Raw genomic sequence first — 26,355 nt, forward strand, 5'->3', positions numbered from 1 at the left:
GAAATGCCGCCGTAGAAAATCTGAGCAACTTCTGCGGGCTTCGGTATTAAAATAAAAATATTCACAACGTTTCTCAAATGGTAGCGTGGTTGTATGGGTCGACCCAATGTGGTACTACTACCTATATTTGAAATCTGTGATAGAGATACGTTCATCTAAAACAATATTCTGAAGCGAAATACTGGCTCAAGTATACTGTGAGGTACGTCCGGTCATTACGCACGAACGACGTGTAAAATTTAATTTTTGAGTGGCCCGATGAACATATCTTGCTCTAACTACGGCACTTCAACGAAAAAGGCTGCAGGAACAAGCAGCGCGTAGTAACCATTTGATTAGATAGAAGAATACGCACATATATCGTTCTTCATTGTCGATCCCGCCCTCGAAGAGACTGACGGCAGGCGTTTATTGCCTATTTATTTGACATGGGGCAGCAGAAGAGAACCAAACACACCGGCGCTATTCGTAATAATAAATACAGAAGTAAATTTAAGCGCGGTAAATAGAACGGTCCGTTCGCGCAGGAAGCTGTCGAGTGAATCGGCCCCAGGATGCTAAAGGGAGGGTTCCTCCAAACAAACATTAATGTTAAAAAAAAGCTATTTATATTTGTTTTTATTTTAAGAAAAAAAGGTTTCTTCGCATTGTTCATACACTGCGCGAAGTAGTTCTTACAATATTCGGTTGTCGGAGGAAAAAACTGTTGAAATTTCCTTCCCTGTGTTGAAAAAAAGAGAAGGAAGTTGAGTAGTAACGAAGATGATAAAGAAGAAATGAGGATGAAGGCTCCGGCAGCGTGGAACGCAATGGATAATGCAAATACTGTGTATAAAACTTCGTTTATTTATAGAAAAGTACAGCCAGTCGTCCTCTAACGTTACAAATTTTGGGTGCTGAAACCCGCGATGGACTCGCTGAACCAGGTTTTGATTATTGGACCCATCAGCGGGAGCTCACCCAGATACCCAACGAAAACTTACGAACCTTCTACGTGTAAGAGCATCTTTAACGACTAAGCTCTCTCGATAAACATATAGCAATGACGAACGACGTTAACGCAACGTTTCACTTAGCACTGAGAAAAACTTCAACAAAACTGAAAATTTACATTTCACAAAAAAGTTTTAAGGTCAAAGGGGGACTGCTCTCAGAAACGAAGCAACGAAAATTATAAATTAAATGAATTTAACATTTTAGGATTAAACGTCAATCACAGAATTGAAAGAAATGACTTTGCATCTGGGTTCTATATGAAGTCGGCTGTTCATTTTAGACACGGAGGTAGAGGCTTATAGTTCATGACAAGGACCTCGAGGAAGAATATACACGTAGCCTCGAGTACAGCGACAACATCACCATCCATCTCATCAGACTGAATCTCTGAACGAAGAAAAGGAAGGATACAAGAAAAGAACTCATGAAACGTCTTCGAGAATCACGCAAACGGTCAGCTACATAGGACGAAGGAGACATAGACAGAAATATCAAGAGCGAGACGACGTACATCAGCATGGCTTCAAAGAACAAGAACACACCTGCTTCAGGTACCAACCCTGTGTTTGCCACGAACAAATTAGAACGTGGAGCGATCACACCGAAACACAACAAAGAAAACGCAGAAATCGCGGGAAATATTGCTCATAATCATCGTAAACCAAAAATTATGTAGAGCCTCCGAGCTTTACTCGAACAGCAAGCCGCTCGAACCATAAGACTTTAACGACGAAGAAAAATCGTCGAAGTTAAATTTGAATTTAAAGGAGACACAGAGACTCAATACTGAACCAGTAATGAAAACTTTTGGCCCCAAGTGCGAACAAGCAACGACGTCTCACGACAGAGTTTATCAAAAGCTGCAACAAGACCTTCATCTCGATTGCGCCATCAAAGTCCACAGCGAGAGAGCGAAGTGGAAATAGAAGGAACGAAGCAGATTCAGAGGTTACAGCGAACGAAATCAACAAAAACGTGTACAAGGATTTCGACGAAGACTGAGAAACAACGACACAGCGTACACATTAAATAAAGGAAAAACTCGATACCATCAACGGCACGCAGCAAACGACAGAATCCAAAGTTTCGTCTAAGAAGGATGAGGTCACAGCTACGAAAGACAGAACGAAGAGAACGGAAAGGAAAACCATCTACAGGCACAAGTGGCGCTCTCCTTCCAAGGCGTCTTCGCGCCATAGAAGGCCTTCTGAGGTATCTGAGGCATCATTATATGACGCAGTCAGACGCTCAAGGGCGATTCACACACTCGCGTTCAGTTCGACCGAGTGAGAGGGTTGCTATGGCAACAGCTCCGTCGGCTCCAACAAAACCGGGTTTTAACCCGTTTTGTGGGAGCCGATGTGGCTGTTGCCATAGCAACCCGTAAAAGGATTCACGTCGCAAGCAAGTTGCAGTCATACTCGGCCGGACTCCAGCCTTTACGCTAAAGGCTGGTTCACACACTTTCGTTGGAGTGTCGACTGCGTTGCGTGTCCATGTGAGTTCTTAAAACGAGAGAGAACACACTGTCGCCGTGTCTATCGGGTGGCCCTGCATGGAACTCGTCTGTGTAGAACTTCTGGCAGAATCCAGGCGTTGACAAAACTATCCAACGATACTTCACAGCGCAACCGCCCCCACTAACGGGGTTAACGATTTTTTCATCCATTTAAGCGGACTGAAGCTTTTGCAGCATTTGCGAGATTAAATCTACGCGCTGTGTATAAGAATTAGTCGCTCGAAACATCGTTATAATTATTCCGAACTTGAGGTAAAAGAGTGATGCGGAAATATTAAAACAAACTATATATCTGGCGTAGATGGGAGAGTTTCAGGGTTGCCTGATAGATGGCGCCAGTGTGCCTGCGTTTTGTTTCGTAGTAAGCGGTCACGAGCGAAGGCTACGCACTGGAGCACACTCAAAGGCAGATGTGTGAGCAGGTTGCTCCCACCTATGCCGGTATCGTCCTTACGGGTCGTCAGCCTTGCTTTCCCGGAAATCGCCCAAAACCGAGCATTTGACTGGTACAGTCTCCCTCATTATGAAAGAACCATTCGCCGTGGCAGTTTATGTGCTGGTGTTGAACACGCCTTGGCCAGATACGGTTTGTTTCGGAGAGACACTAGAACCTCCCCACCCAAATGTTCATTTACTTTCTTATCACAATCAATGTGGGCCAATCCGAAGCGAATCCCACGCAGCCATTTGAAACTGTATCGTCGAATGGGTATTTCATAGCGATGGATACTGCACGCATTTCTCATACAATGGCATCGAATCACGGGCAGGTAACAGGCCGCCATGTCCAACTCGCAATTGTAATGCCAAAAATATGCGGCCGCCAGAAAATCAGGCCGACGGAAAAAGTATTTCGAAAGCTTCTGAAAACAACTCGAAGAATCAAACGGTGCTTTAGCAATCGCCACGCAATCGATTTTTTTTCTTCTTTATCTCATAAGTAAGAATCGCTAAGCGTATACGAACATGTCTGTTCCCGCAGATTGTCTTTTGGTGAGGAGAAACCAAACGCGCAGTACAGGCTCCGGGTGTAGCCGTAGCTTGACAAAAACGATGGGTGCCCGTGGCCATAAAAGACTGGCCTCTGAGATGGCCACATTCTAAAAAAATATGGAGAGCCGACTTTAGCGCAAAGCACATATAAGATCCAATAGCTGCACAATGCGGAGAGATTTTAGAGAACGACGAGACTGCAAAAGCTGAGCGCTGACGTTCAGCTTCTCCGAGAAATGTTTTTTTGATCCTCCGTGCTACCAGATCCTCGCGCTCCAGATCTGCGACCGGACACTCTGTGGCTCCATCATTGAACTGCCATGCTTTGTGAGCATAAGAGGCTATGGCCCAAGCTTGGTCGTCGTGTGTAGTCATTCGGCGTACGGTATAGACCTCGGGTTTGTCGTCGCGTATTCAAATGAGCGAATTGCACATCTGTTGCTTCGGGGGCAGTGAGCGGGAGGCGCCTCCGTCGCCCTTGGCCCAGTTGGGTGATTTTGGGCAGTAGGTACATGTGCCACCGAGCGATGAGAAGACACAAGTGCAGCTCCTCTCCAAGCGTAAATCCAATCTTGTATACACTTTACTGGAAAAGAAAATAATCGATTACATTTATAATGACTCTGGGTTAAAAGTATTTTATGAGATTACTTGATTACTCGAGATTAAAAGTAACGTTGCTCGAAGAAAGTAACGATTACTTTTCCGATTCTTTCGGACTTTTCAAAATGTCAGTTTTTGCCGCCAATTCGCAAAAGGGTCGAGGGGTTCAAAACTGGGCTAGTCGGTGTTAGTGTTCATTCTCGTTAAAAAGCGCGGAAAAACGAATGGAGGGATGAGTGAGGGAAAGAAACTCTCTTTTTTTTTTTTATGTATGGTCTCTCAAGTTTGATTATACTGCCAGTTGCGAGTGAGCGCTTGTCTGTCGTGATTGTTTTCTACTTTGTTTTCGTCTTTTGTGCGCTTTTAACCAGAATGAAAAAAAAAAAGGTTCTTTCGTACCGTACATTATTGAATTAGATTCACCGGCCCTACTTATCCGTTGATTCCAGCGCTTAATTTTCGTAATCAAACCCCCTGTCGGAGACTTGGTTTGAGAATTCCTAGGAAAACAATTTGTACAAAGGCCGTCATTAGGAAGGGGAGGGGAAACACGCAACGGTTATGAGTGATGATAATACAATTAACTGCAAAGGTGCGAGCGAACTGGACAAGAGTCATTTTAGTACTTTCAAAATAAATATGAGTATTCTCGCGATTACTTCCTAATAAATGTAGAGACATGGAGACAAATTACTCTGAAATTAATTTATTACAAGTAATTTGATTACCTGTAATGAGTGCCGCGTGCAAGTCTGATCTCCAAACAAACAAACAAACAAATTAGTCGGGAGTTCTTTATACAGCAGCAGTTTAGTATGCCAAAACATGGCAACGTTGCTACCCATTGTGGATGAGCAATCTAGCCAGTGCAGTACGACCGCTGGCCTGTGGTATTTAAAGTGCACCACGCGGTAGTGATACACGACCACAGGCCGGTACGATGCTCATGCAAATCGAAACGGGCGGGGCTGGGGGTTGAACCCAGGATCCCTGGGTTCTGCAATGACCGTCGACGCGGCCTGTCTCAGTGTTGCGAGACTTCTTAGTAAGATGGCGCAAACTGTCGAGCCAAACTTCACTGCCCAATAATTGTAATCGAGATGCGGTTACGTAATCACTTCTCCCGGGCAATCGACGTATTTACTACCACACTTTCAGATCTGTCACTTCCCGCTGCCTGAATATCCATATAAACAACTTGAATAGTGTATTCTACTTATCGCCGTCCGAATATATATCAATAAGAAAAAAAGCCTTTTGTCCAGTAGGATTTTGCGCATGCGCACACCCTCTCCTTTGGTCTTGCTCCCCGCTGTCGCCATTTTTAGGGGGAACCGTCCCGCGGGACCAACATATTCAGTGCCTACCTTATTTCGTCTTTCTTACGATTCTGTTTTGAGCATCGGTAGTATGGGGCATAAAATAGGACAAGGAAATATTCTGAAGTTTGGCTATACAAAGACGGCTCTATGACTCTCTACGGCACTACTGCTGCTTCAAAAATAAGACGCCGAATGCCTCATACATGGCGCCAAGGCATTGATAGCGGACAACAATGTTGGTTTCGATTTCGAGTCTAACCGGAAGTGACGTCAGGAGTAAGAAGCCTATAAACACCGGCAAAGCCGTTTATACTGTTTATATTCGGTATAAACGGCTCTGAAGATCGGCACAGGACTATAGACCATTCCATTTAGCGCTCTCTGGGCGGCACCATTTTGTGCGACCGCAGCGCCCTCTCCACACATCCGGGAAGTTCAGAGGGTTCGGCGGGGTAAAACGAGAGAGAGGGCACGCCGCCGACTCCGCTAGCAGACGACAAACCGGGAGGTTGCCGTTCTCCATCTTTGGGCTGTATCGGCGGGCTCTACCGAACACCGAACTCTCGCTCGTGGCTGCCGTTGTGAAGTGGTTCGCGTTCTTAGATTAGTTGTGGCTACTCCAAAATCAGCCTATAGCTCTCTGTTGTCCTATTTTGCTAAATGATAAACTAGCATATCTTTTTTCCGTTACTTAAATAGCAGTTGAGTCAGCCGGCAGTACTACCCTCAACTACTGCGTGCATTGCGGCAGGAGAGCACGTTTTTATTTATTATTTCAGACTTCCACTCATGGTCGCTAAAGGCCTACACCAGTACGAACTTCTGTATAGTAAAAAAGGTACAGCAACCGGATTTTCTTTTCGCCAAAGGGACCGGCCAGTCTGACACAGTTTTCCCTATTTTTGTTCTTTATTTGCACGCAGGTAACAGTGCAATCGGACCCCGTGAGTCTTTTTATCTAGCATAGTATTACACGATAACTGGCATACCAAAATCCGCGCATCTGCGCTTGAAAGTTCCAAAATGACGCGATTTTAAACAGAGTTTGCACGCCAGCCGGACGCTAGCTACAGCCCCCTCGGCGGAGCGGACGGCTTGCGGGGGAGAGGGGGAGTGCATTTTTTTTTCTCTTTTACCCTCTCTGCTCTGACCCTCTGCTATGACTGAAAGACGGCGAGAGAGAAAAGGGGAAAGGGCTATTGGCGCTTTCCCCCTTTCTGATTGTGTAGAAAGAGTGAAGGTCCCGGATGAGAGGCTTCGCCGGTGTTGGGCGTCTGCAGTGCCCCAACTTCGTTCGCGCTTTCTTTCCTGTTTTAGACTCGCCAACTTAATTAGAGCCAGAGGCTTCGATGGCAGCAGTCCCCCGGTCATCGGGACACCATTGCTGGGTCATAGGGTGCAGGAATAAAAACAGAAAGCATAGAATACTGTCCGAGGACATATGTAGCTTGCAAGGAACCCGGCAAGGCGAGAGCGGCTGCAATGTCTTTGAGCTCCATCGCTTTCCACATGACCCCTGTCTCCGGGGGCAGTGGATTGGGCCCGTAAACCGAAAAGGCGTTTCCTCAACGCCATCCTCTCGACTTCGCTCGGAACATTTCGTGAATGGAGCGCGCACCGAACGCTGTACCGCCGATGAACATGGGGTACGCTCGCAATGTGCGTGCGAGTTTTCTCATGATAACTGCTGTTTCAGCTTGTAAAATTTCGTAACTGAATTTATCTTAATAGTGATAATTTGCAGTGCTGACTGACTCGGTTTTATCATCTACAACACTTAGTTGAAGGCTCATTTCTGCCGTCGGGAGAGGCTGGAAATTGTTGAAAACGTAGTTCTATTGTTTGTTTTCTAATCGCGATCTCCTGCGCGATACCAGAGAGCCGGCAAAAGCGCTCCTTGAGGTGCCGCTGGTGGGTTGTTTCCGTTGACTGAAGGCCCGTTCACACTCTTGCGACTGCTTGCGACCTCTTAAACCTGGGTTCCTTAAAACTTGTTAAACCAGAGAACACACTGGCGCCATCTATTGGGAAGCAGTGTAAACTCGGCGGTCCGGCATATTTTTTTTTTATTTCTCGCGCAATATCCTTTTTTTTTGGCTCGAAAAGCTTTTGTCAATGTTATAAACGAGCCTTTCTATGGGTATTACGCACATTTGACCTCGGAAATCCCGCAAAACTTTCGCTTTTGTGAAATGCAGTTCTAGGGTCACCGCATAGATGGCGCCACAATGTCAGTCTGTTCCCTCATTCTAGAAACGTTTAAGAAGTTGTAAGAGATCTCGTCTCTCTCAGTCGTACTCGGTCGCAAGAGTGTGAACGGGCCTTAAGGCGCTTTGAGGCGCTTGATAGTCGCTGCAGGAACGTCTCGTGTGTTGCGATCTGCGTTTTCGAGCGCAGTGTGCACGTTTCTTTGTTTGAGTCATGGCATCCGCCAGTGTGGCAACGGGGGGAACAGCGGCAGCGAACGTGCCAGCGATAGAAATTGGAGGTGAGTACTCAAAATATTGCATCAAATAGTAAAATAATTCGTGGCTGCTTCGAGGCTTTCTGCGGTTCGATAAAAGTGCATCTAGAGCGTCTTCGTTGTTCATTCACAAGGAGATGTAAGAACAGGGACACGAAGATAAAAACAGCAGAGCAAGACGATATGTAGCAGCTCCGGGCGTTTACAAAGTTGATTGAGGTTCCCGTTTCGCGTATCGCTTGTTGATTACAACTAAAAGCGGCTACGTTGAAATAGGCCCATTGCAAGCAAAAATGTATAAATGGTTCATCATTTCCAGTCATGCGGAAAGCAATGGAGCTTAAAAACATTCCAGCCGTACTTGCCTTGCCGGATTCCATGCAAGCTACATAGGTCCTCGGACAGTATTCGACGCTTTCTGTCGTTATTCGTGCACCCTATCACCCAGCAATGGTGTCCCGATGACCGGGGGACTGTCGCCATCGAAGACCATGGCTCTAATTAAAGGGCAACTCCGGTTCATACTTTCGATTTTGGGATTATGGCTGTTTTTAGTGCAGTTAGCGCCCCTGAATTGCAAGGTGTAATTTTGTTCTCGTTATTGTGCGTAGTTTTAAAAATATCGACGTCTCAAAGTTTTGTTTGGGGCGCGGCCGACGAAACCGAAACTAGCCGCTCGAGGTTCCGGCAACACTGGAAATCAGCCGTTATGTGGACGTGACACCAAGATCGTTCTCGTTCAGCGAGTACGCAGTCCAAGCGGCACCTACCTCTGTTGCGCTAGCCGTCTAAAGATAGAAGGTAAGCTGATTTTTTTTTAAATTCTGTATACGTGGTAGTTATCCAGTATATGTAGCAAGAGTTAGTGCGTATACCCAAAAGCTAGCGACTGGAAAACCCGTCAACTCGTTCGGTGGCGTACTCGGCGGCCGCCGCCGCGCGTGCGCTATGGCGTGCCGTACTCGTTGCTTGTATACCCAAAAGCTAGCAACTGGAAAACGAGCAGTGTTGTACACGTTCCTAAAAAAAAGGAACGGAAGCTCGTTCCTCGTTCCTTCTGATTTTTGGAACGCGTTCCCGTTACAAGTTCCATCTGTGAAAAACGAACTCGTTCCCGTTACAGTTTAAAAAAATGGAACGTATCGTTACATATACGTTACATTTGTATTTTTTGCTAATTACCATATTTAGTTAAATCAAGCATTTTTTTATATTTTTTTATCTATCCCATTAATAGTCAACATACGAGTTTGTATGTCGTGATGGAAGGGCACAAGGAATAGAAAACACGCGGAAGTAGGGTTTCATTTGTTGATATATTCATGTTAAAAATCTCAGCTATTAACCCTGTCCATGTTTGTAGTGGACCATTCAGACGAGCCAAATTTACTATTACCCAAGATTGCACGAGCGTTTTACAACCTCACGCGCTTCAATTTAACAGAGTCCCGTGTTAGAACTTAACAACAGTTGCTTCTCGATGTTGCTGTCCGCAAGACTAGCAAGTGAAGGAGAGGTTCGGGCTTTTGGAATGAGGATTCGTGGAACCAAAGAAAGTAGCTGAGTTTGAAACAACCCCCTTTCTTTGTCTTTTCCTACGAAAGTTTTGCTTTTTGTACCGCAGTTTCGGGCACTCAAAAAAGTATCAATGCCCACCAGTTCTCCTGCACCCGAAACTGTTAGCAAGCGAGGACCACACAAAATAATCCATAAGATTAGTAGCCAAAAAGTTAAAGAAATCCTGCACGTCGTAAAGATATTGTTTTTTTACTTTCATACTTTCCCTGTGAGAAATAAAATAAAAATTACCCCACAGGACGAAAAAAAGAACGCCGTTACTCTTTCCGTTCCAGTAAAAATGTAACGCGTTCCCGTTCCAGTTCCAGCGATGCAAAATGGAACGGCGGCGTTCCTTCGTTCCTCCGAAAAGGAACGCGTTCCAGGAACGCCGTTCCTTGGAACGCCGTTCCGTACAACACTGAAAACGAGTGAACTCGTTCGGTGCCGTACTCGGCAGCTGTCGGCGGCGTGCGTGCGGTCTCCCGCACTCGTCGCTAGGCCTAAATTGTCATCGGGGCTCCGTGGATGGAGCGGCGTTGCTCTACGCCGCGCTGCCAGTGACCATACATGGGTAAATTACTTTCAAAATGTAATTTAATTACAATAACAATTACTTAGCTCCCAAAGTAGTTTAACTACAATTACAATTACTACTACGCGAAAGTAGTTCATTGCAATTACAAATTACTTTTTAAAAGTAATTCAATTACTTTACAATTACTTATTTCTGAGATTTACCCACCTTGGGCCATATAACTGTAAACGAGTTTTATGGCCGCTGTATAAATGTGACGCAGTGTACTTTCCTTTTATGAAATTTGTTAAATGGATTATAGAACTTAATAGTTTCGAGTAATGAACTCCTGCGTTCTTATATTCTCAAAAAAATAAAAATCAATGGCCACAAAATTCACAGGTGCGAGGTGAATCTCCTTAGAGCTTATGCAAATGGTATCCAAGTCAAACCAACAAGAAATAAACTTAAAAATAATACAAGGAAAAAATATGCGACAGTACTGGTGTCATAAAACTCACGTAAAAATGGCTAATAAGAGAAACTTGTAAACGACGTCAAACATTTAAAGAATACGACAACTTACGAAAACATATCAGCCGCGATGATTCGCTGCCTCTCCCTGTCTGTGAACTTGTAACATGCCGGATGTGGGTTACCGTAGCACGCGAACTGTGGTCGCTTCCACAAAACTAGTGTCACAATATCAGCAACTCTATTGCCAGGGATTCTGGGTTAATTCGGTGCACGGCAACGCCCAAAAAGCTCCTGAGATAAATAATAAATTTAGGATCGTCATATAGATAATCATTAGGATAGCAATGATCGTATCGATGTTATGCGTCTCATAAAGAAGGCCGATTTGAATTTAGCATGGCAAGAACAACCTCGAAAAATTCATGATACACTGTAAACGACTTTATTGTCGCGAATTTCGCGAATCGCCTACAGTTCGCGAAAAATAAGTCCCGCGAGCAATTCCGGTAAAATGTAAACACATTGGAATCTATAGTGGGACCCCACCACGTCGCGAAAATTAGAATCCGCGAATTATTCCAAAACTGCGGCCTCTTGGACGCCTCAATTTCATGATTTACTTGAGCGTGTTTCAGCTGGAAGATATAGACGAGCTAATATCATTATTATTTTTATAACTGTTCAGTATTACTGAAAGTGACAAAGTTGCCTACCTGCAAATGTTCCCGCAAATTGGAGGTCGCCTTTCGGTTTGTTGAATTTGTTTTCAGAGATGGTGCGGAGAGTTTGCACCTCACGATTATATTTGTTACATTGCTGCTAATCTGTTTAAAGGATTTTCGTCACAAGGCCCCGGCAGCCCTTCCTTTTCCATTGTAGATAAGACTGTTGCAGGTTCTCAATGCAAAGCAGCACTGCGCGCCTCGGGACGGGTCTACAGTCCAGGACGAGAGGACAACGCGTGGAGGGTCACGATAGAGGTGTAAAAACAAAGTGCAAGCCAAACCCTCTATAAAAAAAAAAAAAAAAAGAAGCCTTCAACGAGCAACCCAAACGTAAAAACAAGCTCCCTACAGTTTAAAACCGCGGTTTGTAAGTTTTGGAATCTCGTCCAATCAGGCTGACAAACGGTTAAAAGGGTTAGGTAGTGCGAACACTAAATAATGAAGATTTATACAAAAAGGTAGACGAGGATTGGGAGAAGGAAGAGCAGTGTAGCAACAACAGTTGGAAGTAAGGCAGGGTGAGTTGGTGTTAATGAGACATGCTGCTTCTTTGCCTCGATGTCAGAGTAGCACGACTTACTGTTAGTGGTACCAACATACGAGATAGAGGAGAAGGACGTGAAAAACGCATAAAGAAAAGAGAATAATTTCATGAACAAAAAAGTCCCCTAACTTGACTGAAATATGTAAGCGAATATGCTAGCGGCGAAGACGCGTAAGGAGAACCTCGAACCTCCCCGCCTCGACCGGATGATGTGATCGGAGCCAACCAGCTCGACTTCGACCCCCGATGTCCCTTTGTGGGAATGAGAAACAAGAAAGACCCCTGGAAACAGGAGCAACAGGAAGCTAATGAAACGAAGAGTCAGATTCAACTACGACAGGAACAAAAACGGACGCGAATGTAGCCCCCATTTATCAAATTATTTCTCAAATTCTTCATTAAATCGTTTTAAAGTCTACAAAATCTTTAATTACGTTCTGTCCCAGCCTCTTCTTCCCATCCCTCCTTTTGAGCAGGTTGGGAGACACTCTCTCCCCTGTCGCTTTGGCTGTGCTGTCGTCTCCGTGGCCAGGGGGAAAAGCGCCGCCGCCGCAAACTCTTGCAAAAGTATTTGTAATTGTGCCTGAAACTTAGCAATTACTGACGCTAGAAAGTAATTAAATTACAATTACAATTCCTTTTAGCCAAAAGTAATTATTACAATTACAAATTACCAGGAAAAGTAATTAAATTACAGTAATTGAATTACTGTAATTGAATTACTACCCAAGTATGCCAGTGACGTACAGTGCTGGCGCTTTCGCGCGGCGGGTCAGTCCCAGATGCGAAGCTTTGAGGCTCTTTGGCGCTTTCCGCGACAACCGCACAGACGTGTGTCAAGCTGTAGACGTCTGTTTTTTCGTTATTTTTTCCTCAGGCGCGTAAAGGCCGAATTTGTAAGCTACGACACTAATTCACCACATAAGTTCGTCCAAGTAGTAAATCTTTGTACAAATAAAAAAAAAAAAAAAAAAACTTGCCGCGCTAAAAAAAAAAAAGTTCTTTGGGCAGTCATTTTCTTCTCAAAGCTAGCAAAAGTGTTTGTGGGTGATAAAGGAAAACAGAGAACGTTAGCAAGGTGAGAACACTTTCTCTCCCTTCCGCATTCCCACCCCCACCCACAACAATTTTTTTTTATTAGAATACATAGGAATTTAAGTTTTCCTTCGTAACTTCTGACTAAGGCAAGTGTTTTTTTTTTTTTTTTTTTTTTTTTTTGCATTTTTAAATATTATATTTACCTCCAGCCGAACTCGGGCAAATTAGGAGTCCTAACTTACAAATCCGAACTTTCGTGATTTCTTTAAAGTCCCTTGTGGTATTCACAAGCGCAATGTTAATTAATACTGCTGCGTAACGGGTTCGAACGATTGGGAGGCGAATGTTTATGTCGCATGAGCTTCACGCACCGGCTGTTCGCTAGTAGTCGTTACGGGCCTGAATACTGCGCACGAGATTGCGTAGTAAACAAGCAGTGACGCAAAGCAGAACATTGTTTTCGTTTTCATTACAAACTTCAGTGTTTGGAGCTAGTTAGTGGTTGTACTCTACATGCCCACCATTCCCCATTCAACAGACATTCAATGGAGCGTGAATGCTCAATCTTCAACACTGCACTTGACAATGACTGTTTTATTTATTGATCAGGATACTTTTATCACGTTTACCTTTTCTGTACATGTACGATGGGCAAAGAGCGACGGCACGGCATCCTTTTTAAGCCTCGACGCCTTCGCTGACAAGCCACATGCAACCAACACCTGTAGGTTTCGTTCGTAACTCTCCGGCGAAATATGATCGGAGCAGAGCTTCGATCTGGGGGTTGACGTCCAAGGCTTTCCAAAGTCCACTCGTCGAACAGCGTTCACCCACACCTTCTCCAATTTCCGATCCGTTGGAAACTTGTGAAAAAGCACCTCCGGGTTGCGCAGAGGGTTCTTTGAGCAGCCCACAGCGCTTGAAGTTGTACTCGGCATCTTTCGAGGAACAGCTGCGCAGTCTTGGGCGCACCGAGTTGCTCGCTAAAACGGGTCTAGGAGTCCTCACAAGCAAATAAACAAAAAGCTATACCGAAGCTACACGGGCTACAGGTAAAAGCAACCGCTAAACACGCAATTACAAGCCGAAGTAGCGGTGGCAGCGGCACAAAGAAGCGCGCGCGACGGCTGCGCCGTGCGCCCGTCCGGAACGGAGGAAAAAAAGAGGACGACGTTGACATCACGGCCCAATGTTGCTTTAGCGATCGGCAACCCGCTGGCCGCCCGCTAAGGAGCAGCGGCTCGCGGCGGGTCGCGTTTTTATTATCGGCATTAGTTGAGAATGCGGCGTCCCACGGACGTGAAATTTTGGCTGGGGTCGTATTTTGTGTCACTAAAGCTATACCAGTAATTTAATTCATTTTGAGTTTTGGCCGGAGTTGCCCTTTAAGTTTGGGAGTTTGAAAGGTAGAAGAAAGCGCGAACGAAGTAGGGGCACTGCAGACGCCCCACACCGGCCAAGCCTCTCATCCGGGACTCTCACTCTTTCTACACAATCAGAAAGGGGGAAAGCGCCGGTAGCCCTTTCCCCTTTTCTCTTTCGCTCTCAAAATGGCGCTACCCACGATAAAACGGTCTATAGGTGAATGGACCGAATGCCTCCCGTTTTGTAGCGTGAGCTACACGCGCCGAGGTTGAGCAGTTTCGCGTGGCTCGCATAATGAGCTGTGCTCCGTGCTGCGCATGCGCGAAGAGCAGTGACGTCACACGGCTCACAGCTGGCGCGCCGGAGCCGCCGCCGCCGCCGCCGCGCGCTCCGCCGCCGCCACGCCCGCCTCGCCGGTCTGCGCATTCCAGAGGAGTGACGTCATAGTCGCGGCCGACGCACTGGCGCCACCGCGTGCCCAGCTGTGCGCCTCCGTTGCGCAGTAGCCAAGTCTGACGCTGCACCGGAGCCGCTTGATAGCGCCTCTCATTTTGTGCGCATAAGTTCAATACGTATATCCCGGCATAGCCGAGCTAAGCCACCGCATTTTTTTTATCCCTTTTGTAGGATAGGCGATACTATTCCACCTATCTTGCCTCTGCGAAAACGGCCAGTTGTCTTTTTCTACCTGTGCAGACGTGCCCTTATTGATCCGGATCAAAATAGCGGAAACGCATTTCTGTGGATGCGCTCAGCTTGACGTGCTGCAAAAGGTTTTTTTTTTTTTTTTGGTATAGATCTGGCTGGACCCCAAAACGCCTATTGTGTTGGTCAGGCTATTCCTGCGAGGATGAGTGACAAGCTTGTTTTCTGGAGAAATGAATCTTTTCCGCCGTGAATCTTAGGCCTCTCGAAAAATGCAATTTAAATAGCGGAGATTTTTCTGTACCTGCGAATCGCGCGACTGCTCGCGTACGAATACCTCAGAGATTTCTCAAAAGAGGAAATTTTACACGGCAAGTGTTTTCGTGTGCGGCGCAGGTAAAAACTAAGAAGCAAGAGTATGCCACACTAATCAACGTAGTCAATACCTAAAAAAAAAAGAGCGCGCAGAATTTTTTAAATTTGTTTCCTTCTCAACATTGCAGACTTTCTGGTCTATAATTCTAAAGCAATACAATAAAAAAATGCTTTCATTTTTCTTTTGGTCATAACAGGTCCTGCACTTTCCGATTTGGAACTTCCGGAAGGAAAGCGTAGAATCGCCTTACCGGAAATACAGTTTGTATCTCTATGCATTTGTGGTCTCGGTATGCCCTGCATTCAGGAAAATCAAGAACAACGACAACAACGATGAGAACCAACAGGTCAATTGAGTTATAAAAATAAACTTGGAAAAGGTTGAACCCAGCGAACGTGATCTGATGGCTTTCCGAGCATCTAATGTGCGAAGTTAGTCCAGGTGAAACGAGGCGACGTTGAGGCAATATACGCTAAATATGATGTATCTGAGGTCCCTTAAAGCCCTTACACCCGATAGTGAGCGAGTTCGTAGGAGCAACCAAGTGAGCCTCCTGTCTTGCTACGGCTTCTTGAAGACGAATTGGTCGTAAGTACATATATATATATAAAGAAAAAAATGTTTTCTACGAACTTCTCAAGCGCGATACTAACGCTATAAAGTGGCGGCCGACCGCAGTTGCGTATAGGGGTGCGCGTTAGAAGACGACGGAATTCCCGAGCGTAGCAGACGATCGACGCGCTCTAGAACCTTCGAGATGAGATAAGCCGAGCCGTGGCAGCGAACGTGAACGGCGTTTCGCTCGATTCTAATCTGGCCAATTGTGTGTTTTTCTTTGCCGCTTTTGTTTGTGCTGTTGTCGTTGAAGGCTTTTGGTTTTTGTTTCTGCGAGTTTTCGTTTTCATTCGCGTACAGCGGCGTCTGAGTGTCCCAGAAAGCGCACGCGCGCAGCCTTGAGAAAACGGGCGCGAGCGCCTTTGGCTTCTTTTTCACTTTGGGTTTTGATGGCGATCGAGAGATGGCGCTGGAAGGCTTTCTCGGTTTGGGGGGCTTTAGTTTTGCGTGGCGCCTGCAATAACACCGAGACTCCCTATTTTCGGTGAAATAGAAACTTTAGGGGCTAGGTATAAACTCAAGCCTAAAATATAGATGAATCTTGATGGCCGAAGAGCGTGTTCGTGTTGGTCAGAAGCGAAGAAAGAGTAAACATGTAAGACAGGGACCAACACACTCCTATCTTTCAACTAGTATAGGACATAGGAATTCCAAAAGCGAGTAACCGATTAAAGGCAGAAAAATAGGGGGAAGGAGAGGTAGAAGAACTTTTCGCAATATAATCGCATAATCGTCATTGTATGAACCATTTTTATCATCATAATCATCATCATCATTATCACCGTCATGATTACAGTCGTCGTTAAGCTATAATACCCCATAAGGGAGGTCTTTAAGGTAATAAAGTGAAGTGAAGCGAAGCAGCCACCCCCAACACTTTAAATTTGCATATTTTGGGAGACAGTTTTCCGCGGAGTCGCAATAAAGTTTGAACCAGACTCCAACAGTTATTACGTCACCAGAAACCACGAATTTTTCTCTGGAGTGACACTCGCTCAGCGCCTGACTTAGGAAAATGGATGCTTTGTCAAACACCAGAAATATGACGAGTTGAATTCGTGACTCGAGGCATTATACAAACTGGCTCTCAAAAGTTATGGGCAGCGTTATGAAAGGTGCGAGCGCGGGAGCGTAGAATTTTGCGAGAGGCTTCGGTTCGCACGAGAACATGGAGGTCACACTTTTCATACGGCGCAGCCACCGCGGAGTCACAGATTGAGTGAGTCACCGAACTAGTGTGCCTAGACTTTAGAGTGTTTCCAACTGCTTGATTGGTGTCACGTGGTTTATGGGTCGCGTTTGCAATGCGATTTGCGAGCAGGGGACGGAAGCGTCCATCGTTTGCAAGCGTCTCCGCCCACTTTCCCCTGCCATACGAAAACGCAGCGCATGCGCATTTGAGACCGAACTATATGCAGGAGGCGTCCGCTATGAAAGCGCAAACGCTCCCCATGATCGGAGTTGTCCCCTCTCTTAAATCGAGGCTCTCTACACCGAAATTGGTTCCGTGGCGCCACCTAATATTCGTGACGTCTTAGTAAAATGTCTCTTTTTTAGAGGTTTATTTGCTAGGAAGACAGAATCAGGCGTTTATTAGTTTGTGGTTGGGTTTAGATCGACCTATTAAATTACACTTCAAAGTAAAGACGCTTCACATATAAAATGTATGAATAGATGCTAATGGCTGTACTCTTTTTAACGGGAGGTAGCTTGCGCCACCTAGCATAGAAACCAAAAACATGATTCCATATATCTCGGTGCTTAAAATCATTGTAGCTAATTATATGAAGTTTTATCATCACTTACAGAGACGATTTTCCGTCTTGCAGAAACGTTATAATAGTTCGCGACAGAGCAATACGATACCACCTGGCTTCCCTCATAGGGAGGTTGTGGTGTACCAGTAATTTTAGGGTAATGCAGGATATATATTTATTTAACTGATAGATTACATTCGGTTGACAACGTCTTGTTCGGTCTGCGACCGCGCCCAGTCTGTTCTTTCGCGCAGGCGTCACGTTCTTCACTGGGGCTCGCTCTCCCTCGCCGGCGTCTCAGGTTGCACCAGCCCGCGCGCCGTTGCCTGGACCAAAGGTCGTGTTCGCTGTGCGTGGCGAACACGCACACAATACACGGCACGCACACAATACACGGCAGAGGTGATTACGCGCGCTCTGCATTAAGCACGCAAATGGCGGCGCCCACGAGAAAGTCGAACAATAGAGTGACGATACTCTCCAGTGTGGCTCGAAAGTTTCGAAAAATAATGAACGCATTTCTGCTGTAAATGCAATGAAATGGGTGTCTCCGATATGCTGCTGATATTTATTGAGGTACAATCAGTTTCGGGTAAGTTACTTTCAAAAAGTAATTCCTTATGTTCGAGTCCCAATAGAGCGAGAAACAGAAACCAGCGACAGTGACAAGCCTTCAACCAGAGTCTTTCACGATTTGAGAGGCTTCGCAGAATAAAGGAGGCTATGCTCAAACACGAGCATCATGCACGCGAGAATATCTTTGGCAGGCTTGCAATCACTCGTGCTCACTTCGCGAGCACCGAACGACTAAACGGCTGCAAAAGGTACCATCGCGAGCATGCTGCATGTGTGTTTGAGGCTTGTCGCTGTCGTTTGTTTTTGTCGTTCTAGTGAAACTCAGGCATTACCGTTGCATGATGAAAAGAACAGCGCGCACAAAGACAAGGACAGAGAAAAGGAACATGCAGGACACACAAGCGCTGACTCGCAACTGAATTTATACACAAAAGGAAGAAGAAGAAAACGTTCTGAAAGACACGCAGGGCACGCACTGCTTGTCACACGCGACACACCATCTAACTACAATGTCTTTGCCCCATAGTCCGATCTAAAAACAAGGTTTCGGTTTGTAGTAGTGTCACTGATGGGTGGCTGACGCAGCAGTCCCCCAGGCTGTTGATGCACATGTACAGCTCCGCTGGTCTTCCTTCTTCCCCAGAGTGGAAAGGCTGAAAGTTTTTAGTTACTTCTCTGTTTCACAAAAGTGAAACAGAAAGTGGAAAACGCCCCCCCTCCCTTCTCATGCTTGTTGCATGAAGTGCAAGTACGCGTGTTATTACTTCATACTGTAATTAGCCCTTCCGTTTACAGTGATTGGTCACTGCGCATCTGGCGTTTTACGGCTGATGGAACGAAGAAGTGATTGGCCAGAAACAATATAATTATACAAGGTTGATTTATCATGCTGGCAAAGACTGGTAATCACGGAAAGTGTGATAGGCCTTCCAGGGAAGAAGAGAATGGCACCTGAACGGCAACACCTAACGAAGGTTCGTTCTCATTTCTGGCACGCATCGCGAGACGGCGCAGCATGACGAGGAAGGCCGCGAAGCGCACGTTCAGGGCGGGGGAGTTTCCCTTTGCATGCTCGGACTCCTGCCCCGGATAGTTCAGTCGGCAAAGCACTTCTTTTACAAAAATTATAAACGAGTTTCAATTGAGGTTCTTATGTACTCTATAATATACATTAGAAAATCAGTTGAAACTCATTGATAATTTTTGTAAGGGTTGGCTCACGATCTCTAGGTGGTGAGTTCAAATCCTGCCGGGCTACTGAAGTCCCATAGTTTCCAATAGGCGTAATGCTTTTTGGTGGCGGTGTAACAACCGCTACAGCCAAACATTACCGATTTCAGTGGAAATCTACTGATAAAATACATTCTGCGTTAAAAATTGGCAACAATGGTAGTACTTCGTGTCCGCATGTAACTTTTCGGTCAGTAAGAACAAGCGCGTGTGTAAATATCGCTAGGTTTTTCACGTCACATTCATACCTGGCTATAACCGGGTCGCGACTCATGGGATGCTACGAATTCGCGAAATAACCAAAAAAGTAACGTAGTTAGTTTCATCGTTACTTCATGAAACGTAATAGAACTACGGTTAAAATTAAATAATAAAAAAAAATGAAAGCCGTTTACAACTCCCTGTAACGCCGAATTAGAGCACAGCTCTTGAGGAGGAGGAGGGAAGGGTACTGGGGGGTGGGTCAAGTGACCTCGGGGGCGGGGGGTCACGTGACCTTGGGGGTCACGTGACCTTGTGGGAGTCACGTGACCTTGGGGCGTCACGTGACGTCGCGGGGGTCACGTGACCTGGGGCCACGTGACGATACCGATGACGTCATCAGTAGCGTCACTGATGACGCCATCAGTGATGATGATGACGATGCGGATGCCGGTGACGTCATGAGTGACGTCACTAATGACGTCATCAGTGATGATGACGATGACGATGCGGATGCCGGTGACATCATCAGTGACGTCACTGATGACGTCATCAGTGGCTATGACGTCAACGGGGGGTCACGTGACCTCGGGGGTATCCCCAGGTCACGTGACCCCAGGGGGGGTCACTTGACCTGGGTAACCATCGTGACCCTCGTGAGGGTAACCCTAGTAACCCTTGTGAGGGCAACTCTCGTGACCCTCGTGAGGGTAACTCTCGTGACCCTCGTGAGGGTAACTCTCGTGACCCTCGTAAGGGTAACTCTCATAACCCTCGTGACCCTCGTGAGGGCAACCCTCGTGAAGGTTACCCTCACGAGGGTTAGTAACCCTCGTAACCCTCGTGAGGGTTACAAGGGTAAGTAACCCTCGTGAGGGTAACCCTCGTGAGGGTAACCCTCGTGAAGGTAACCCTTTTGAGGGTAACTAACCCTCGTAACCCTCGTGGGGGTTACGAGGGTAAGTAACCCTCGTGGCCCTCGTGATCCTCGTGAGGGTAACCCTCATGAGATTAACCCTCGTAACCCTCGTAACCCTCACGAGGGTTACGAGGGTTGCGGTTACGCCGACGCCGACGCCGACGCCGCTCAAGCCGGGAACGGGCCCCTAAGAGCTGCGCTCTAAAAAATGTAACGTGTTACAGACTTACAGCTAAGGGCGAGCATGAAATAAAAAAGGAAAAAACGGGTTGCTACCTAAAAAGACTCGGCCCAATGTTCTATTTTCGCCCGCTCGCTCTATCGATGGACAAGGTCATTGACGCTAATTTTTGCGATAAAGGTTCTGGAGTGGTGGTTTGGAGAGGACGATAGCCGCCATTTCCTTCACCCTATTCGAAGACCGCTTCTGCTGTCGCGCCAAGCGGTTGCACCTCTGACGTCGTTCGCATTTCTTTTTTCCTCTCCTTTCTTCGTGTTTTTATTTTTGGCGACAAATGACGCGAATCCGGATTATAAGACGTTCCTTCCTTCTTTCCGACCCCGTCTCTGGCTCCTAAGAGCGCGCACACGCACACACACACACGCACGCACGCACGCACGCACGCACGCACACACACACACACACACGCACACAAACACACACACACACAAAATAGAGCTACGATGTACGCACGCAAGCACGCAAACACATACACACATATACACGCTAAATAGAGCTACCATGTACGCACACACGTACACGCAAGCAAGCAAGCACGCAAACACAAACACACACACACACACTAAATAGAGTTACGATGTACGCACACACGTACACGCACGCAAGCAAGGAAACACACACACGCACGCACAAGCATGCACGCAGACATACACACAACACAAATCAGCTACGATGGGGGAAAAACCCAAAGATGGTCTCTGCAGAAAACAACAAGAGAACCAGAAGAACTACTGCAAGGCCAAGATGGCGTTGTCGCCGCGCTTCTCCAGTAGCCTCGCTGGAAAACGGTGTCGGGGTGAGGGCATATATCCAGTTAACTCAGAAGACAGCACCCTATCGGCACGTCTGTGCGCGGCCTTTCGAACGGGGTCGTCCCCAGATTCTTGAAAGATCCCAACCGACGATAGGTTTCTTTCGCTGCGCCTTCTTTTGCTTTTTTTCGGTTAAGAAAGTCCAATTCTCCAGAGTTCGGCGTCTCCTATCTCGGCGATGCAGACGACGACACATTTTCGATGCAGACGGCGCAATTCCGAAGCAGACGACGCGTGTCCAAAGCAGACGCATTCTCAACGCGGTGCTATTAAAGCCAGGCTTGCACGGAACGCGTTGTACCCAGTCAATTTTCGGTAACAAGGTAAAGGCTACTTGCCTCGTAAAAGAAGTAAAGTATTTCACAAAATTACGAGTACCGCCGGTACGCTTCTGGAGGAAAGCGTGTGCAACACGAGCACCCAACCTAGTCCTCAACCCAGCTCGCACCCGCAATTCGCACGACGACAAAACGCTAGGTAGACCGACAAAAGATGTGTACACGGTACCATCTGGTTCGAATGAAATGCGAACAGTGACGGAACTTCGAGCCCATCATTGGCGCAGCTTGCAAGCTTTGGTTGTGCTTGGCAAGGTTCAAACAGATTGGAGTAGGACGCCCTGCAAGGTTGTGCGTCCTACTCTGATATGTTTGACCCTCGCCAAGCACAACCCAAGCTTGGAAGCTGCGCCGATGGTGGACTAGCAGTTTCGTCACTGTTCGCATTTTATCTGAACCCCATGTACGTCACTGTGTACAGTTATTCCTAAACGAAGGCGTTAAAAACGAAAAAAAAAAAAGATTAATCGCGGCAAATTTTAGAAGCGCCTTAGGCGTCATAAAAATGACACATTTGGAGTGAATAAAAAATAGCGCGTTAATTTTCAAGCCGAGGTAGCGCATTCCCTTTGAATTGCAGCAACGGGTTACATACCTAGTTACTTTATTTCAGTAACATGTACATGTCTGGCTAGATAGAGCACATGTCCGACCACGTCTGGCTAGATCACATGTTTGACCATGTCTAGCGAGATATGTACATGTCTGGCTGTACACCCGTGAGCGATATGAAGGTGAACAGCCCACTTGTTGTTTTTGACGCTCCTGCAAGTTTTGAAACAAGCTCTGTTCCAGAAGAGGACTAGAACACAAAGTTTAGACCCCCAAGCCACGTACCATTTGAGACGTTCAGAGTTAATATAGCTTTAGGGTGCCGTAAAACAGCAAGAGACCAGGTAAGGTGTTCACCGTCATATTGCCGGCGGGTGTACGCGTCTGAGCACACTTTGGCTTCTCATTAGGTCGGCAGGCGCTGTGCAAAGGTGTACGTTTTTTTCTTTTGCACCGCAGGTTACGTTTTATTTGATCCCAATTACGGTTTTTAGTGCCCCCAATATATACGTAAGGAATATATTAACTGGCTTGCTCCAATGAGTGAAAACTAAGATCACCAACTTGTGGCACAATTAGCATCATGACGCTCATTGCAACATTAAACCGCCAAGAATTTATTACGAGTTACAGTGTGCGCAAGGCCGCGACATGGCACCGCTATCACTGACACTTACCCTCGGTGCGACAACATCGATTACTGCAACGGGGTTTTGTTACATCGTAATTTCCTTACAAAATAAATTGATTTATGACGTCAGTTTAGAATATACGAGGTTGCAGCCTCATTTTCGGCGTCTATTGCCTTCATGAAAAACGAAAAGCAGCGAATCGTTACGACGAGACTTGGCGACCAAGAAACTATATGCCCTTATCTCTACGGTTTTCTAGAAAGGTATAGCGTAGAGAAGAGGTGTCTTCGGTCTTCACGTCGTCTGTTTCGTTACCCTTAAAATGCCGGAGAAGAAGTGTGACCAATAGAAACTTTAAAAAAATTGAGACTGGCAAGTTCGATCACTATCGTAATATCAGAGTGTGGCATCTGTGCCATACTAATGGCGTCCTCCTTGAGGCTGATTAAGGAAGAAGTTGAAGATGCTATCGAGCGGAAGATGTACGAGGCACGTTCGAGACGTCGGTATCCAGCACGACGAACGAATTAGATGCAACGCCTGCGTTAGCGTTTATTTCCAAGTCTGGTCCAATCAATCTCTTGGCACATGTTTGGCCCTAGAGCCCCCATGGTACGGGCTGTTGCCTTTCTGCGGTTCCGCGGCTGTCCTGAACAAATAAAGATTACTATGATTATTATTTTGAGGGCGGAAATTTAATCGAGGCATTTCCAAGTCGCCTCATCGTAGCGGTCAGTTCTCACGTTCACACCATCGAAACTGGAACAAATCAAGGGAGAATTACGATGCCATCGGGGAACAAATTCTCGTTTGCAATTAGACAAACTCAGCTCTCTGACGTCACGCCGATGCGGTGGCGCTGCTGTAGGCACTGCGCATGCGCAGATGCTTCGCCTCGGGTGAATCTGGTTTCTGCGCGCGCGCAGTGCCCTCACCCGGTGGGCAAACGCGGGCTTGTTTGTAAACAGTGTGTTGGTCGATAGTTTGTCGAAAGTGAAACTGCATTCTCGAGTTACCAGATGGCACTGAATTTCGAAGAGGGTCTATCGCAGACCCAGTTCGAGGCACGCGACGCCATTTCGGCAGGTGATGAACGAGGAAAAGTTAGCAGACGACGTGGCCGTCTGCGTTATCCGGGAGACCTCTGCTCCTCCAAATAACGGCCTCCTCGGCGGTGGTTTCTTTTTATAAGTGGATCGTGACTAGCCCTGACACGGAATTAAGAGCCTGACGCCACCGGTCACGTGCCCTGTACGAGGTGGCAGACGGGCGCTGGAACGATGCGATAACAACGCGAGATTGCTCGATGGTTGTGGCTGGTGTAATACCTTTATCCCTTTATCGCCGTCGTCGTCTTGTCCGTGGGCCGAGAAACGCGAGCGTGACTAGCCATGACATCCTAAAGTGCGCGTCCATGTTTTGTGCGGACAGCCTTGTACATGCAGACGACAACGCGCGCCAATTATTTCGGGACGATTCGATGGCAGATGGGTGGGACGTATACTCGAAGGTCTGCCCGTGCATCGTCATAATCCACAGTCTTGTTCAGATTACAAAAAAAAAAAGTAGTTGACTGCAAAAACTGTGACTCTTTGTTAAAAGTGTTAAACTGGATTCCTTGATTCCTTCGGAGGAAAAGTAATTGAGGGTTGCTCCAATAAGCAACCGTTACTTTTCCGATAAATTCAAATTTTCAAAACGACGCTTATTTCTACTCATCTTCGAAACCCTCAACGTTTGGTGGACCGACCCCTGTAGCAGTCTTGGTTCTAGAATTACTTGGAAGGAAAGTTGTGGAAACAAACGGCGCCACTAATTGTGTGTGTGTGTGTGGGGGGGGGGGGGGGTATAGTAACTGTTAAAAGTAATTTTATTACATCCAAAATTAAATAGGTTGCTCTTGTGATTATCACCTAATAAAGTTAATTAAATGATTAAGACATCATTTCGAAAAAAATCGATTACAAGTAATTTGGTTACTTGTAATGAGTAACGTACAAGTCTGAGATGAGGGTAATCAAATTAGTCTTTATAAAAATAGTTGATATCCGAGACCTTTGAAGCCTCCGGGTATGCTGAAAAGAAATGGGAAAAGAGGCTAAATTCTTCTACGTACTAATTACCGCAATAAAACTTTATATATATAAACAAAAGAACAATTACAGTCGAGGCGATGCGGTAGAAGTTTTCCGTCCTCTTTACAGATGCGACTGAAAATTGGTCCTTTTTTTATCGCACACAGTGTTACAGCGATCCAACTTTCTAACGGTCATTCTGTAGACCTGCAACCTACATTTAAGCTAGAATTGATAGAACGCTGAGTTTGTGTAACTGTGGTTGGAACGCCCTCCCGGACTAAATGGTAGCCAAACGAGACTCCCAGTTGTTTAAGAGAGAAAAAGAAAAAAAGTACGAAGAATTGTTTTACTGAACTTACGACAAGATTGTGCTTTGTTCATTTTTGATCGTTAACAATGCTCTGTCATACCTGCTCAATTTGGCCAATGTGTTTCTGTTTCCATTTTTTTTAGCTCGATATTCGTCTTCGTGATTTTATTTTGTATTGCACAAAATTTTCGCTCATGTAATACACCCAAAAGGATCATCTGGAACTAAACAAATTCAATGAATTAGTATAGACGCTTTACATATTCACCAGATTACGGCCGCCATTGCTGACCTTGTCTCACCCAGATATTCAGCTACTCAAACGGGTGTTGACGAGCCTCCAGAAGGGTCAATGCTGGGAAGAAGGACACAATAAAATATAAAATGACAATAACCTGATCTGCTATGGTATAATGATGAGGTGAAGTGAACGCAATAAGAGGAAACAAAAACTGGAGCTGGGTTATGGCGGTGGGCCCATGTCACTCTGCCCATGCACAGCAGCTGAAAAGCGTCTATCCGCGGCTGGATGGATGGGTGGATGAATGCGGCTGAGCCCTTTGGATCGGGCGGTAGCTTATGCCACCTAGCCATTTTGTTTTACCATTTAAGCTTAGAATATTTAAATGTGAAATCTATATTTACTCCGCACTACAAAGAAAGTGGGGCTATAAAACCCCCTTGCCATCACTTAATAAGAAAATACCTAGTTCGGGTATCGCCGCCTGGTGGAATTTTCCCACAACCCCGAGTGAGGATACTTCAAGTTCCTTTGCTGGTCCAAGCACGTGCAATGCCAGGCTTCTATGCACTATGAAAATGAAAACATAATCGCGTGGGCAGCACGTGCACTACCCGTAGTGAGGAAAACAGAAGTGCCCCTAGCGAACTTCTCACCTTGAATAACTTCAAACTGGATAAGGAAACGTTTCCTGTCCAACTTTTCTGTCCCA

The sequence above is a fragment of the Ixodes scapularis genome, unplaced genomic scaffold, assembly GCF_016920785.2.
Source record: "Ixodes scapularis isolate PalLabHiFi unplaced genomic scaffold, ASM1692078v2 PGA_scaffold6__148_contigs__length_123643588, whole genome shotgun sequence".
Classification (NCBI taxonomy): domain Eukaryota; kingdom Metazoa; phylum Arthropoda; class Arachnida; order Ixodida; family Ixodidae; genus Ixodes; species Ixodes scapularis.